This window comes from Ochotona princeps, chromosome 13 (genome assembly GCF_030435755.1).
Source record: "Ochotona princeps isolate mOchPri1 chromosome 13, mOchPri1.hap1, whole genome shotgun sequence".
Taxonomy (NCBI): Eukaryota; Metazoa; Chordata; class Mammalia; order Lagomorpha; family Ochotonidae; genus Ochotona; species Ochotona princeps.
Window position 1 is genome coordinate 27,819,906 of NC_080844.1, and position 17,462 is coordinate 27,837,367.

Sequence of the window (17,462 nt, forward strand, 5' to 3'; positions counted from 1 at the left end):
ATTCTCGGGAAGAGACTGATTAGCTCAACTAAAGTTCAGGTGTCTACTTGGGATCTACTAAGTAGTGGCCAGTGTCAAGGGGCCTTAAAATAAAAGTGGGAAAACTGGGGTCTAGCTCATGGGTTAGAAAATGATTCTCAGGAAAAGGGAGGTTTCCTAAACTGAGGTGTTAGGTAGTAAAAGGAAGAGCAGCTGAAGGTAGCAAAACGGAAGCAGCACTCAATGTGTGGAAAGAAATACACACGTTGAAAGGTAGGAAGGGTGGGATCCTTAGAGTGGGATGGCTCTTTAACATCAGACAGGAGGTAACTGGAAGACACAGAGAGGCTGAGAGTTCATGGAATCTAGTGACCTCAAGGAAGAGAAGGCGTTTTTATCCAGTACTTGAAGCAGATGAATGGGCCAACAGTGATATGCTCATGTGAAGAGAAGGGAAAGTCAGAGGCTCCAGCTAGGTATCTGTGACAGAATAGCAGCTCACCAAGATGTTCATGTGTTGGTCTTCATAAACTGGGATTCTATTATGGTTCAAGGTTGAAGGGACTTTGTAGATGTCATTAAGGATCTTAAGATAGGGACATCTTGGGTTAACCGCACGGGCCCAACAAAATTACAAGACCTTTTATTAGGAGGGTGCAGAGGCAGGAGGGTCAGCATTAGAGCAAGAGTTATAATGTGTTGCTTTAAGCTGCCAAGTTAGTGGTGGTTTATTATATCACAACAGGAAACAAATACATCCGCTCAGTCTTCCCTCACAAGTCTGTGAAGTGGTTTGCTGAGTGCCAGAGTGTGGGGAAGAAAGCAGCTTCCCTGGAGGCTGTCGGAAGTAAGCCCAGGAGCTGCCAGGGCCTCAGGAGAGTCCCGATGGAGGGCAGGCTGCGGCACTCGGACAATCAGAGCAGTGATAACAAGCACTCCCTAAGAGCTCGCTGGATGCACGTGCTATTGTCAGTGCTTATTCTAAGTCACCTCAGTGGATACTCCCTGTAAGTCTCTGGAGCAGAACCTGTTTTTGGTCGTACTTCCCCACGAGAAACCAAGGCAAGGATGGTGAAGTGGCTCACCTACGCATCTGTAGAGGAACACAAAGACATTAATTCGAACCTGGGAAGTCTGCTCTGAGGCCTCCGCCAGGCTTTATTGTGCTGTGTGATGAAGCGGGTCTGTTCTCTGCTGTGGTCTTAGGTTAGAGACTACAGTCGGATGGGAGCCTAGCGCAGGCACTGCCTGACCCTCAGCAGGTATCCTAAGTCCAGTGTAGGTGACGTGGCACAAACTGGATGCGGAACCTTCTTTTCCTCCCCCCCTTTTCTCCTGTGCACCAACTCCTTTCATTTCCTCTCTTCTTTTTTAAAGCTCTAATTATTCTATAGGGAGAGAGGGTGGGACAGGAAATAAATGATAGACAGGTAGGAGACAGACTATATTTTATCTTGTGGTGCACTCCCCAGGCGCCTGCCACTCGGAGTGTTGTGGCTAGATCAGGCTGACGTCAGGAGCCAGGCACTCACTTTGGGTTTCCCGCGTGGCTGGCAGGGGACCCAGATGCTTGTGCCATTACTGGATGCCTCTGCCTGTGCATATTTAACAGGAAGACACCCTTTGAGCCACGGGGTGTCTTAACTGACATCCTAACCACTAAACCAAATGACTCACTTCTCTTTTCAACATGTGCGTTTCCAGCTTCTGTTTGAAGAGCTACATAATGAGAGCATGATAATAGTAACAGTAAGTTTTTCTCTAGGTGTCAAACTTAAAAATAGAGTTGAATGAATTATGTATTTTCCTCTGAGTTATAGTGAGCACCTAATAAATGCTAATGATCTTTCTGTGGAAGGCATTTTTACTAATTGGAAACAGGCTCCTGTGATATAAACGGTTTCAGCGTTTTAAAGTCGTGCAGCATGTAGGGGATGTATTCTCGGGGCTCTAGGCTGCTATTAAAATTTAGTAAATTCAGCTATGCAGAAACCAAATGAAGGTGGTTGAAAGGGTTCTCTGGACTCTTTTTGGAGGGTGTTATTTTCAATTCTATTTGCTCAGGCTTCTCACAGAGAAGGTCATCTGGACCTTGAAGTCAAGAGCTTGATGGTCCTTGACTAAAAATAAAAGCCAGATACTCTGGAGCAGCGTGCATGCTGAGAAAGGGGGCAGTTAATTGCACTCTGCAATGTGCAGCCCACTCTGGCTGTGTGTGGAGAGCAATGGCAGACGCTGTGGGGAGTACAGAGAATGAACAGGACTTCTCTGATTTCAAAGAGTTCTTTCCGTAGAATCTTCTGGTTCGGAATCAAAGAGGGCTAAGATTAAACACTCAGTTTTCTTTTGAAGCCTTTGAGAGGTGAATCTTCGGACAGACTGGACGGACCGTGGTTCCAGTAACATAGCACAGAGCGGATGTGTTTGCCCTAGAGAGGAAGTGCGGAGCTGTTGTTATGACTGGGCCTCTGCCCCCTCGCATGTCCCAGTGTGAATCAGCTTCCACTGCTTGTGTCACGAAACAAGGCATGTAGTCCAGATGGCTTTAAAAGCCCTCACCTGTAAGATGGACCTACTAACAGTCCTCGTGAGGACTGAAGGAGCTCATCTATATAAATTGCTGAATTGATTTAGGGTCATCATTGTAGTCAGGAGGGAATCAGTGTCACCAACCTAGGGTAGTCTCTGGGCTCGGAAGCTCCTCTTGATGCACTATTATACAATGGTCCCATAAGCTCCTCTTCTAGCTGTCATAGCTATCAGATTCAGAAAGTAAAAATACAGGCCTTTTAGTGAAATTCAAATTCAGATAGATAATGAATACTTTTTGGTAAAAGAACATGCTATATGTATTTTATCAGACATACTTACATTAAACTTTATTTGTTGTTATCTGGAATTAAAAATCAAGGAGGTGCTCGCTTTGGCAGCACATATACTAAAATTGGAACGATACAGAGAAGATTAGCATGGCCCCTGTGCAAGGATGACATGTAATTCGTGAAGCGTGCTTTATTTATAGGAAAAAAAACCAGGGAGGCATTCTGTGTTTTCATGCACCTGATAGCCTTGTGGATATGTGATCTTAGGCAAATTTCTTAACTTCCTGTGCTTCAGTTTTTACATCTGTTAAATGGGAAATTCAATGGAATTTGTGCTAAATGCTTCTAGCCGGTGACTGGTTCACCATAGCCGCTTTGTGTATTTTAATACTTGTTACCGTTCAGACGAGTCTGTGCCTGGTTAATGTTGTGTTGCTCACGGTAAGTTTGGAATCATACTCTTGAGCATTCAAGAGAAATTGTAAAGTTTATAATTGTAAAAGTTGTATTTTCAGATGCAAGTATTTGGCCTAGTGATTAAGACCCTGAAAAGCACCTTGCATCCCCCATGAGAGTATCCGGGTTTGATGGCCAGCCCTGGCTTGTGATCCTAGCATCGTGGAGTATGCACTCCTGGAGCTGGTGAGGCTGGCCAAGGTCATCGCCGGCACGTGGGGAGAGCTGGGCTGAGTTGATGGCTTTGGCCCCTGGTCACTATAGATATTTGGATAGCAAACCAGCAAATGGGAGCCCTCTATTCCTCTTTTTCTGCCTCTCAAAGAAATTAATAAATAATTCTTTAAAAAGCATGGTTTCTGGACCCCCACCCTCCCTTGCAATGACCATCAGGATCGCTCCGAAAACCCCTCACAGCAAACAAACAATCATACAAACTAAAAAAAAAACCTAAAATAAATAGACAAACAACAAAAAGTAGAGCTTGAAATCCGACAGGAAAGAGCTGGCATGGATTGGCTAATGCCTCGCTGGGTAGGACACAAAGATTAGTCACTCCTTACCATGGTGTTGGGGACTTTCCTGCACACCCACCCCCCCCAAAAAAAATGTTCTGCACCTTAACTGCTGACAAATGTCTTGTTAGAGTTACAAGCCAGTCTAGATTATCCTAAAATCTGCCAAGATCAGTAAAATTAGACTTCAACACAACAAATGGCTAAATACTAAAATGAAACAGACACGAGACAGCTGAATGGTACCTTATAGCCATTTTAAGGTATATAGCAGCTGGTCCTGTATATGAACTAAAATTGAAATGTCAATGAGCTAATCATAGGTTGTGGTTAAGAACTTGCTTCTTTTTTGTTTTGTATTGTTTTGTTTTGTTTTTTTTAACATACTGGTTACGCAAAACCTTGTCAATTCCATAATGTTACAAATTGCTGTTAATGTTATATTGAGACTCTTAATTGACTGGGATGATATTCTACCAGCTCTGACTTTGGACCAGAAATGGTCTCCCCAACAAACTGTTCAACCCATCTGGACAATGAGTAGCTGGACTCTATGCTGGGTATATGTTTGCAAGGAAAGAATCTTGATGGAATTTGAACTGTGATACTGCATCAAGGTGGAGGAATCCACCAGGGGGGAGGGGTGTAGGGAGGGGTGGGGGGATTCCCAGAGCATATGAAACTGTCACATAATGCATAATAATTAATAAAAAAAAAAAAAAAAAAAAAAAAAGCATGGTTTCGTTGCTACTGCAGTTAGCATTCCATTTGGTATTGGCTTTAAAAATGCAGTGTCAAACTGAAATGAAAAGACTCCATCCTTGTAATAGCTCTCTTTAGCTTTAATGATTTTTTACTGTGCCATAAATTCTTAAGATTGACAACCATCAAGGAGAATTCAATTCTCACTCTCTGTTTTTGCAATTTTGCCCTCTGGAGCAGTGCTGAGTTGGAGTTGAAACAAATGAAATTGCCCAGTTGCCTCATTTTGCACAAGTTGCAGAAGGCTTGACTGAAGTTATGAAAAGTTTCAGCCAGTTAAAAATTCTTTCTGGAACATAAGCCTTTGTCACTGTGAATGTTTTTGATAAGGGGCTCTGAATCTTCTGTGTAACTGCAGTTCTGATGGGGGAGATGTTATTAATTTAGCCCAGAAAATGCATTTCAAATTTATCACAAGTTAGTTCTTGTATTTTTTCCCCCTCCATCAAAATCTTTGTCAAAAGCATAGACTGCATGTCCTAGGATTCAGAAATCAGTTCAACTGAGATGATTTCTCCTTTACTTGAAGAGTCCTGGTTCATTTCATGCTGTTATAACAGAAGAACAAACCAGTAATTGATGGTGAGCAATCCAAGATCCAGATGCTGGCTTCTGGCAAGGGGCTTTTGCTGTGTTATCACACGGCAGAAGGTGACAGGCAAGAAGATGAGGAGGGAGGTGGGGAGGGTCTGTGTGTGTGTGTGTGTGTGTGTGAGAGAGAGAGAGAGAGAGAGAGAGAGAGAGAGAGAGAGAAAAGGAGACTATACTACTACAACGAACCTGTTACTGGGATGACGGATCCATTCTGAAGTGAGATAATGGCATGAATCCAGAGCCTTCATGGTTCAGTGACCTCTTCACATTCTCATCTCCTAATATTCTCACCTTACAGTCACATGTCAGAAGGAGTTTTGAAAACAACAAACATTGAAGCCATAGGTTGAAGTATCTCCAACTCTCCATCCTAAAACTCCACCAAAGTTCTGCTTACCATTCCCAAGTCTAGACTTCCTTGAGGACATCTCAGGGTCTAATATTAATCTTTATGAGAATATTTGTCATTGTGTTTGTGGCTCATTTTTGAATTTCCCATGCAGCTGGTGGACTGGTCAATTCATGTTAGAGGTACTGAGTTGAAAACATCTGAGCACTGAATAGGACTTCTGTGTCACTGGAACAACCAATGCTTTAGCAAATAGATAACTTTGCAAACCCATTTGGAAGAGTTGCTTTCCCTAGAATAGGTGAAAATTCAAATATGGAGAAAATAGATTTTTAAAAATCCATCAGCATTACAGTATTTCTGTTCTCAGTTTGCCTGGGTAAAATTGCGTGAGTGACTCACCATGGATATGGGCAATACGTAGTTTGATGGAAATTGTCTTAGCCAGTGGAGGTTCCCTTTCATTCTGAAGAGGATAAGGATGTTACTGCAGTGTGGGATTGGACCTCTCTCTGGATTGGTGGCTCTCCATTGCTCCATTTGCTTTGCTTGTCTTCTGCCTGCTCTGTGCCCATGAGGCCACCACTTTTTTTGTTTACCTGTTGGCTGTCTTCCTGATGGGTTTGACCAATACATAGGAAAGCAAGGTGTGGATGCTTTCTCTGATTTGATACTGCACCCCATGGCAGCAGCTGGGTTCTTCTGCAATGCTGTATTCTGTGGCTGTCTTCTCTGTAGTTGGTCCATTCTCTCAGTTCTGTGGGGTGCTAACACTTCTCAGTTTTGCTCATCAGTGGATACCTTATTCCCTGCTCTCAAGTTTATGACAAATTCTTATGGGTCTTTATTTGGGACATCTGGAGTAAATTTTCCCTGTTACTGGGATGTTAGTAGTTATCCTACCAAGACATCGACTTCCCAAAATGTCCACTACATTCCCTTGCTCTGCCTTGGAGGTTGGTCACAGAGGCAGTGCAAAGAAGAAAAGAAGTATGGTCTTGCTCCTAAGCTGATTATAGTCTAGGAGTGTGGTCTCTAAAGATATCAGTAGATTATTAGAATAAGAAAATATATATCAAAAATGAGTTTAAGGGCTGGGCATTTGACATTGTGGTTGAGAGGCTGCTTAGGTCACCTTTATCCCATATGTGAGTGCCTGCTTCCAGTCCTGACTCCTCGGTTTAAGATGTGTGTTCTGGCAAGTAGAAGTGATAGCCTGACTACTTGAATCCTTCCCACAAAGGAGACCCATCTTGAGCCCTGAGCTCCTGGTATTGGCCTGGCCCAACTCTGGCTGTTGTGGGCATTTGGGGAGTAAGCCAGCAGTTAGGAGATCTTGGTCTGTCTCTCTGCCTTTCAAATAAATAAAATATAAAACAAGTGAGTAATTAATAAAATGATAACCATGATCCTTTTTTTTTTTTTTAAAGATTTTATTGTTATTGGAAAGCCGGATATACAGAGAGGAGGAGAGACAGAGAGGAAGATCTTCCATCCGATGTTTCACTCCCCAAGTGAGCTGCAACGGACCGGTATGCGCCGATCCGATGCCGGGACCAGGAACCTCTTCCAGGTCTCCCACGCGGGTGCAGGGTCCCAAGACTTTGGGCCGTCCTCGACTGCTTTCCCAGGCCACAAGCAGGGAGCCTGATGGGAAGTGGAGCTGCTGGGATTAGAACCGGCACCCATATGGGATCCCGGGGCATTCAAGGCGAGGACTTTAGCCGCTAGGCCACGCCGCCGGGCCCAATGATCCTTTTGTTAATAAACAGAAAAAAATTTGGTCTGTGTCTTGATAATAATCTGTGGAACAGAGAACAATTCTGACAGGTGAGAGGGGAGTCTTCAACACAGCGATGCTGAGCATGGGTCCTCGTTCTTGTTTGCTTTTGGAACTCTGTGTCTCATTGCTTTGTTTTCCATACAGTTGCTATTATAAAAGTAGCACCTTAATGTGCCTGGGAGGGTGGAGCTGATAGCCCAAGTAAGTACTCGGGCATCTGTCTTCCTAAAGGGAGATTAGACTAGGGTTCCTCTGCCCCAATCCAGTGGCCATTCGGGGAGTAATCTGATAGGTGGAAGATCTCTTTCTCAGTTGCTCTTTCAGATAATTAAACAAAAAGCACCTTCAAGTATAGTGAGATGGAAAATAACTTTGATAATCTTTTATATTACAGATTTGGTGGCTATTTTGTGATACTTTAAAGAAATTAAGATTGCAAACTATCTTAACAATATTGGGCATTTTTCTATTACAAAATGGAAAATATGCTTAAAATTTGTCATTTCTTTTGTGTGTGTGAAGACTAGTGGCTGCAAGGTGTACTCTATTTAGGAGATTAAAGAATTAGATAGGTTTAAAGTGTTTCTCCTACTTAAAGTTGTTGTTTTTAAAGGATTTATTTATTTTTATTGGAAAGTCAGATATACACAGAGGAGGAGAGACAGAGAGGAAGATCTTCTGTCCGATGATTCACTCCCCAAGTGACCTCAAAGGCCGGTGCTGCGCCAATCCGAAGCCAGGAACCAGGAACTTCTTTCCGGGTCTCCCACGAAGGTGCAGGGTCCCAAGACTTTGGGCCATCCTCCAGTGCTTTCCCAGGCTACAAGCAGGGAGCTGGATGGGAAGTGGAGCTGCCGGGATTAGAACCGGCACCCATATGGGATCCCGGCGCATTCAAGGTGAGGACTTTAGCCGCTAGGCCACGCCGCTGGGCCCCAAAAGTTATTTTAAAATAATAATAAAGCAATTGCTTTACCAAACCAAAACAAATCAAGCAAAGCAACCCTCCAACTCTGCCAAGAAACTGAAGTCACACACTAGCATGAGTGGCTTAATAAGGGATATTTGGAAATGTATCTGTCATTATATAATTTTATTGACTTTTTATATTAAAATTCTTATCTATGCACACTTAAATTTAAATAAAAAAACTTTCTACCCCCTAAACTACTTTCTTTTTCCCATTTGGGAAAAAGGAAATTTTACTTAATGACCAAGAGCAAGCACATACTCACATGCATAAATAAAGCAATGTTTACTCTGACCAAGTGGGAAGCATCATACAATGTTCTGCTCTTGTTCTTGCATTTAGGAAAAAATGCTAGTCACTATTAAGCCAGCGAATTTTGCAAATCATTAGTATGCCGCAATCCATAACTGCTCTAGAGAATTGTCAGCACTAATACATAGCCTCTCTCCTTCTTAGAATTAGCCCACAGTAGCATTTTATTACACAGAGAAAGGAAAACTCTACAGTGCCTTGCTACCTGTACCCAGCCTAGACTGGTGTTAACACCTACTCTCCCAGGCTCTGGAGCTGAAGGCATGACTTGCAACTGTGTAAAAGAGCCCTATGTCTGTCACATATTTTATGTAAAGTCTGTCTTATATACATTATTTCATTCAGTCTCCACAACCTTGTGAGATAAGCAGGGAAAATATTGGATTCACTGCACAGATAGGCAAGTTGAGGTTCAGAGAGGTGATTATCCCAGTTGTTATGGACCTTATAGGAGCTTGGGTAAAATAGGGATCATCAACTTTTAGATTGAAGGCCCCTTTCATAACAGCATTGTTTCTTAGAGTGTAATCTAACCTTAAATATATTTATCACTTCCACCTTTTCTAAAATTATTGACTGAGCTTTACAGAGGGTAGATTTAATGTGAAACTTAATGCCAAGCTTATGCTTCTCTAACCAAGGACACTTGACCACAGAATACATGTATTTTTTAGAAAGTACAGTTCATTTGACTCAAGCCTAATGGACTATAAGTAATAGGAAAGACCTTAAGGTCAAGCAAATTGAAGAGAAGTCAGAGGAAGGGCTAAAAATGGAAGTTACATAAAAAAAGGAAATTCTGAATGGGTTGTAGTCCGTTTAAGCTTTGCTTTTGTGACGGTTCAGTGGAGAGTTCTGATGTGAATGAGACTTGAAGCTGTTGAAGAGGATCTAAGTCTTGGTAAGATTATTCAAACTCAAAAAATTTTTTAAAGAATTTATTTATTTTTATTGCAAACTGAGATATACAGATAGGAAGAAAGACAGAGAGGAAGATCTTTCATTCAATGATTCACTCCCCAAGTGATTGCAATGGCTGGTGCTATGCCAATCCAAAGCCAGGAGCCAGGAACTTCCTCCAGGTCTCCCACGTGTGTACAGGGTTCCAAGTCTTTGGGCCATCTTTGACTACTTTCCCAGGCCACAAGCATGGAGCTGGATGGGAAGTGGAGCTGCCAGGATTAGAACCGGCGCCTATGGGATCCCAGCACGTTCAAGGCAAGGACTTTGAACAGCTAGACCAAGGCGCTGGGCCTCCAAACTCAAATCTTGATTACATAATGAAGACAGGCTTGGGACTTGGTACTCGATGGTGCTTGGAACTTGATGCTGTCCCAAATTGCTGGGATTTGAATGCTCTTATAGAAATTGATTCATGGTTTTGTTCATCAATGGTCCATGGGTTTCTTTAAATGAATTCCATGACCGAGTCCATAGTTACCAGTGTTCTGCAGAACTGGGGGAGATGCAAGGCTCCTGGCAGACCACAGACAGCCTTGCCCACGCATCGCAATGCCCTCCACAGCCTAAACTACTTATTCAAAAGATAAATTTCAGGAAACACTGAACCATTTATTAAAAATGCAGACTGTACCATTTTCTAATTAGTTTGAAGTTGACTGAGAGACATCCAGATGAAAATTTCCTAGGAAACATTCAAAAGAAATAATTGTCATACTTGGCACATGTAATTGAAAATTGTGTATGACACTTTGATAAATATAGCTAGTGATGTGCTCTCTCCATTTGGCTCTATAAATTATGTGAGGTTTTCTTCCAGTTATGTGAGATATTAAAGCCAAATATTGAACACTTTGTCACTATTACAGAAAGCTTATTTGAAACATATTACTTACAACATCTTTTCATCTTTGAAATATTTCTTTTCTGTAGACATTTTTTTGCTCATGCAATAGAGTAGTATAGTAATCTATATGTAATTTTAGATATATATGTCAAGGTGTGTCAGAAGATTGATGTGGTGATTAGGATGAATGGTTTGGTGAAGAGTAAGAGTTTGTAACATGAGGACCAGCTGTAAGAGGGAACTGGAGGGGACTTGAGAACACGGAGCCAGATCAGATCCCTGTGGGAGTTAAGGAGGCTGGGGTGTGAAGAGACAACAGACTCAGTTTCCTTCTCTGTAGGATGATGTTCAGGACGTCTGTCTGAAAGGGAGGGACAGGTGTTGGGGAGATTAGAAACACTCCGTGTTTGGTCTTGCGGTTAAGGCACCAGTTTAAGTACCTATGTCTCTCAGACAGCCTGGTTTCCATTGTTGGCTCTGGCTGCTTGTTCCAGCTCTCTGGGAGGTGGCAGTGTTGGGTCAAGTAGATGAGACACTGGGATTGAAGTCTGGGCTCCCATCTTTGCTGCTGGCGCAGCCCTGGACTTTTTTTTTTTTTTTTTGGTAAAGACTTACTTTAAAGGCAGAGTTATACACACACACACACACACACACACACACACACACGAACAAAAGTGAGAGAGCTCTTCTGTTCACTGGTTCACACTCCACATGACTTCAACAACCCGGACTGGACCAGGCTGAAGTTAAGAGCCAGGAGCTTCTTCCAGATCTTCCATGAAGGTGCAAGGGCCCAAGCCACTTGGGCCATCCTCTGCTGCTTTCCCAGGTGTATTAACAGGGAGCTGGATGGGAAGTGGAGTAGTTGGGATTGTAGGCAGTGATTTAATGTACTATACCACAGCAATTCCCCACTCGCCTGGGCATTTGGGAAGGGAACCAGCAGATGGGAACTCTCTGCCTCAAAAACAAAGCAAAACAATTCTTTTGAATACACACCCTGAAAGTGAACAAATAATAATGATACATGATTTTTGTGATAGGATTTTTCTTTGTCCCATGAGGCACAAACCAGCCCACTGAGCAACCAGAAAATTCTCCAGTGAGGGGCTGAGTTCCTTTGCTCTGCCTGCGATTGTGAAGTGAAAGGTCACTGAGCTCCCCCAGGGAGACTTCTGAGAGTTGTTTAAGGCATCTGTTATTCTGTCTTGATCACATTTCTAGTCTAGTGACCACAGCTCTCCACCTCCACCTTTAAAGGTTGTGGTTCTTCAAAGGCCACTTGATTGGACAGCCTGTCCTTCCCCAAGTCTTGTCTGAGCTTTGGTTGCCTCTCATGCCAGCTGTGTGTAGTGACCTCACCCATGCTGAGTGCTCTTCATCTTTCAGGAGACCACAGGAACCCAGCACATAGCGAGGGTCCCGAAGATCCTTGATGTTCAGATATGCCTGCATGCCACCATCTTCCCAAGTAGAGGTCCACAGGGGAGCAAACCAGGGCGTTGTCATGGGATCCTTGGCTGGGAATGTGAATCTGTAAAGGTGTCTGTGGAGGCCAAGAATTTCAGCTGGAAGGCGCTTTGGAGTTTGTTAAGCCCAGCCCTGTGGTTTCAGCCAGGAGAAACTGGAGAATTGGGGGTAGAAGCAGTTAGAAGATGTGTCTCGAGGCAAATGTAGGTAGCATAGTTCCCGGGACACGGTCGTCTTGTCTACATCACATTCTCTGTGTGTAGCAGCAGTCAAGTCCAGGCTCTGAGTTCTGTCTCTTCCACGGAGCAGCCAACTGCTGGCCTGAAGCTGTGAATACATTCATGAGGGGAAAAGTCAGGACTACACAGACCTGCAGGAAGTCTGGCTTTGTGATGATAGCCCCCTTGATTCTGTTGTTCTTGGAAGTACAACAAAGGCCAAGCCGTGACCGTGAACTGGACTTGGAACTTAGGATTTGTGCCACACAGCCTACGTATTCTCCACTCGATGCCAATTATTCATTCCTCCCATTCAAATGAAAACAAAAAATAAAACCACAGATGGGGAGGAGTGTGAAAAAACATATGCGTGCATTCTTGAATGAGAAGTGAGAAAGTGATGGCCATTGCATAGAAACAGTCATTTCCTGGAGAGAGACCCAGCTGCACTGTGTGTGTGTGTGTGTGTGTGTGTGTGTGTGTGTGTGAGGTGGGAGGTGGGAGGTGAGAGGTGAGGCTGCCCAGGACAGCAGCAGGAGTGTTCTTCATTGAGGAGATGAGAGATGATTGATTGGGAACGATATCCATGACTTCTGAGGCAGTATCACTCATGGAGAGAATGCTCACTAGAGGTAGGGCTGGCAGAGACGGGAGTGGGCTCCAGAAAAGGGCTGTACTTCTATCTCAGGGCCTCTTCCAAGCCGTGTGGCTGGACTGCTAGTCCTTGCCGCTTAAGGTCCTTCTGGGAAGCCCTATGAGATGGAAATTAATCCCAGCCCTTCCTCTGCCAAGTACTAGTTGAGTGGTTTTGGCATGTGACTGAAGGTGACTGAGTTGGCACCCTGTCACATGCCAACATGCTCTCAGGACTTTCATGAGAACTAAATAGGACAAGATATGGAAAAGTGCCTGGTGTTAGATATGAACATGTAATACATTATCAGTAATAATTATAATATGAAACAGTTCACACCTAGAGAAGGTATAAAGAACAACGCATTGAATACCCAGGCACTTGGTTCTCAGCCTAATTTAAGAGACTGTAAAAACCCTACTGACAGTCCTTGCTCTGTCCCTCTCTTTCTCAGTGATAATGTAGTTGTTGGTACTCACATCGCTTTGGATGTCTATTGTTTTACTAAAAATTATATGTAGACTATGGCTTGGATATTTAAAACATGATAACATGTTCTGTGTGTTATTCTGTAACCTTTATTTGCTTTGAAATTAATTAGTGAAGTTTATACTTTTGATCTGTGTAGCTCTAGCTCATTTTTATTTTCCTAGTTTATTTACTCATTTTCTTTCAGATGGATACTTGGGTTGTCCAAAGTCTCTTCCTCCCGTAATTGATACTCTAATCATGGTAGATTTTGTGTAACACAATTTGTAAAATGGAACAGATACTGCTGTGAAATACTGCCTATCCCTTACAGTATCTTAAAAATGACATTTTGGGAACATTTTTTCCATTTTATAGAATGTCTTAAGTTCATTATAGCCTCCACAGATGGAAACCACACTCCTATGGAGGTTTTCAGGGTCCCAACCCAAGGCTCATTACAGTACCTTATGCTGTAAAAACTCTTTATACACTTCAAAGACTACCCATATGAAATGGCACCCTCATTGCTGAAAAGTACCTCTCGCAATAGCTCAAAGCCCACTATTCCATCTGCTTATCTTTCAAATAGGTTTTTAGATTCTATAGTTGAAGTTTCCTGAGCCAAAGTCTTGCAAAACAAATTCAGGTTTTCCACTCTGAGGTAGAAAAATAGTTCCTTGCAATAACCTTGGCATTTGCTGTCTGGTTAATGTGGCTTTTTAGTGAATTCCTCTATAATCAAGGTTTCCATGGATCTTTTTTATAAGTTAAAATTTTCCAACAATAAAAGTAACACAAGCTTTTTATAAAAGGACTTAGAAGCTGTAAGTGCAGACAAAAGGAAAACCAAATCAGAAGTAAATGCTGTTATCATTTTCCACCTTTCTTGCCGTTTTCTTCTCCACGTTACTTTCATAGTTGGATTGTGCTGTTGATCCAGATTTGTGCCCGCGTTTTCCATTTAGCATTTGAATGTAAGCTTTCCCTCTGTGGACTTTTTTGTGGCCAAAATTTACCCAGAAATGAAGTCTGTGTCTCCAAGGAAGCTCATTCTCAGAAAGGAAAAAATCTGTTCAGTGCAAGGTTATGGGAAAAATGCCTTTTTGGTGGTTTGGGCTGTCCTGGAGTAACTCTTCATTAAATGTGCCAGTACAGTTCTGCTTTTTATCCCGTAATGCGTGAATGATAAAAATGCAAAGCATGCGTGCCGTGTGTGTATCCTTCCATGTACATATGTACATGTGAGTGTGCACATAACTGTGGATACTTTCCCTTCTCGCCCACTCATGCTCACACAGAGATTGTGCCACACCCTTTTAGAATAAGAGTGGTTTCTAAGACAGACAAAAAAGCCCACCTTACAATGATTTTAGTGTTTTATTTTATCTAGTTTTATTGCAAAGGCAGATTTACAAAGAAAAGAGACAGAAAGACCTTCCATCCCCTAGTTCACTCCCCAAGTGGATGCAACAGTTGGAGCTGAGCTGATCTGAAAAGCCAGGGGCCAGTAGCCTCTCCAGTTCTCCCACATGGATGCAGGGTCCCAAGGCTTTGGGCTATCCTTGACAGCTTTCCCTGGCCACAGGTAGGGAGCTGGATAGGAAATGGAGCGTCTGGGACATGAACCGGTGCCCATATAGAATCCTGGCAGATGCAAGGCGAGATTATCGTGCTGCGCCCTATGATTTTAGTATTTTAAAGAGTCAGTTTGACTTTATTCTAATGCTGTGTTATGATCTTCATCTCAGGTATCTCCAGGACGGGAGTGAAATAATTATTAATGACAGCTTGTCGTCCAAGTTAATTTGTTGCTGAGAGAACTAATTATCTATTCCAGGTGGTCTCCATCAGGGTAACAAGACAACCTGTGACAATCGACTATTCGTTTATGATGAACTAATTAAATGTAATTAAACAGATTTGAGTTTACAATACAACTAATTACAAGTAATTAAGGAACATTAGGTTTGTAGTATGCATAGAACAACCACCTTTGAAACCAGGATCTAGTTTTCACAGATTGAACACACATGTTTGTAAAGCAAGCAGGATCGAGCCAGGAAATCTGCCAAGGAAATGCTTTTTAGTGATCCGTCATCGACTTTTAAAAGTCATGGGAGGTGTTATTTAATATTTTAATTCATAAAGTAAGTAGGAGGTGAATTTCCCCAGGCAAGGTCCAACCCACAGAGATGCCAATTAGCTGTGAAGTCACAGAATAGATTTTTTTTTGAAATATTGAAATGCTTTTGAGAGTCATAATGAATAATTTTAATATTGAAAGATATTTTCCAACTAACTGGAATTCACTGTAACATTCCTGTGTATTTAATTGATTTGAAAGCCCAAGTCAGGCGCCCCAATTTCAGTCTATGTTTCCCTTGCGAGTAGCAGCAACCCCCTACTTAGCCATCACTTGCTTCCTCTCGGGAGCCCACATTAGCAGGAAGCTGGAACTGAAATTAGACTTGGGGCTTGAACCCAGGTGCTTGGATATAGAGTGTGAGCTTGCCAAGGGCTGCTTCACCTCAATGCAAATGCCTGCCCCTGCCTTGGCTTTCTCTACCGTCTCTGGGGCATGCAGCAGCTTCATTGTCTTTGCCAAAGAAATGTCAAAGAATAACTCCCAGTTCCAGTGAGATATGCTGTGTAGCCCCCTGAGAGAGTATCATTCTCTTTACTGGTGCATCAGAGAATCGGTTCCCCTGCTCAGCTGCTGGGTTGCTGGCCTAGCCCTTCTCTGGGTGGTTCTACAGGGAGCAGCTGGAAGGCATAGCCATTGTCACTTGCTGTAGTCCACATTAACTTGGACTACAGACACACTGGCTTGGTTTGATTCAAGAAAAGCAACTTTGGGAGTTATTCCATTTGCTTTTCCCTCAGAAAAACCCCAGTTGGGTGGCTGTTGCAATGACAGCTTGGATGAAGTAAGTGGCTGTGGTAAGGAGAGGAGAGTAAGAAAGATGCTTGCAAAATAGAAGGATTCTGGCGACATGCATCTGTGTGCTGATTGGATGTGTCTTGTATAGCCCTTGCAATACTACTGGCCTCACTTACAATTCCTCACAGAACCTTGCAATTTCCTCCTCCTAAATTTTGAAGCTGACATTACTCCCAGGCTAGAACTGTGAGCATCTTGTGTTCTGCCTTGGGGCTCTGTGCCCTTGACAACCTGTTAGACACTTGGTACACATGCTGGGGAGCAACTCTTGACCCATGGTGCTGGAAGCTGATAGACACCTGCTCTTTCCCTTTCCTGCTGGAGCTCGGAGCCATGATTGGTAACATGGCTGAACACCATGAGGTTGTAGGGTGGCCAGCTTCACATTGCCTCCCTGTCGTGGTTTTTATTATTTTATTGTTTCTCTCTGCTCTGTGTGATTTCTGATCCATAATATCTTGCTGCTGAACAAATTGCCTGCATATAAGAGCTTGTCTTCTGCTCTGCTGCAGGGAAAATTCAGGATAACAGGTGTGAAGCTTGGAGAACAGTTGGAGAACAGTGGGCCCAGGAAGAATAGAAAACTGTGGATGTTAGGCAAGCTGGTGAGCTTAGTGTAGGGGTAACTGAATTGGAAATGGCAAGTGGGACTTCGGGCACAGAAAGCCCAGTTAGTACCTCAGTGATGCTACTGCCAGAGCGTCTCTGATTCAGGAACCAGAGTTTCTTTTTCTTTTTCTTTTTTTTAATTAATTAATTTTTTATTGGAAAGGAAGATATACAGAGAAAAAGAGATATATAGAGAAAGATTTTCCACCTGCTGGTTCACTCCCCAAGTGGCTACAATGGCTGGAGCTGAGCTGATCTGAAGCCAGGAGCCCAAAGCCTCTTTCGGGTCTCCCACACTGGTGCAGGGTCCCAAGGCTTTGGGCTGCCCTCAGCTGCTTTCCCAGGCCACAAGCAGGGAGCTGGGTGGGAAGTGGGGCAGCTGGGACATGAACCGGTGCCCATATGTGATGTTGGGCGCATACAAGGTAAGAACTTTAGCCACTAGGCTAGCAGACCAGGCCTAGGGACCAGGATGTTTGAGCTCCCACTTTTAGCTTCTGACTCATGCAAAAATGGTCCCTGAGTTGCTTTTATTTCCCCAGGAATAACAGTTGATATTAGTTATTTATTGAGGTAGAGCAGATTATCTCACAATGTAAAAGCCTTACACAACAAGCGCTTATAGTCGCTCACAGTTTTTGAGTATTAGGAACTTAGGAATGGCTTGCCTGGTGGATCAAGCAGTTGGTGGAGGCCAAGTTGCCTGCTTCCAGCTCCCTCATATTACCGTTCCCACCTGAGCCTCTCCTGGGGCTTTTTACCTGACTCAG

At 43.1% G+C, this 17,462-nt stretch overlaps 1 long non-coding RNA gene and 1 other non-coding gene across 3 annotated transcripts in view; both read left to right on the forward strand.

Moving 5' to 3' along the window:
- Positions 1-17,462, forward strand: part of LOC131481785 (uncharacterized) — a 230,142-nt gene that overhangs the window by 130,912 nt on the left and 81,768 nt on the right. The gene's annotated exons all lie outside the window — the stretch shown is intronic.
- On the forward strand, positions 2,894-2,999 carry LOC118759521 (U6 spliceosomal RNA). Its single transcript, XR_004996239.2, has one exon. It is a non-coding gene; the product is annotated as a U6 spliceosomal RNA (small nuclear RNA).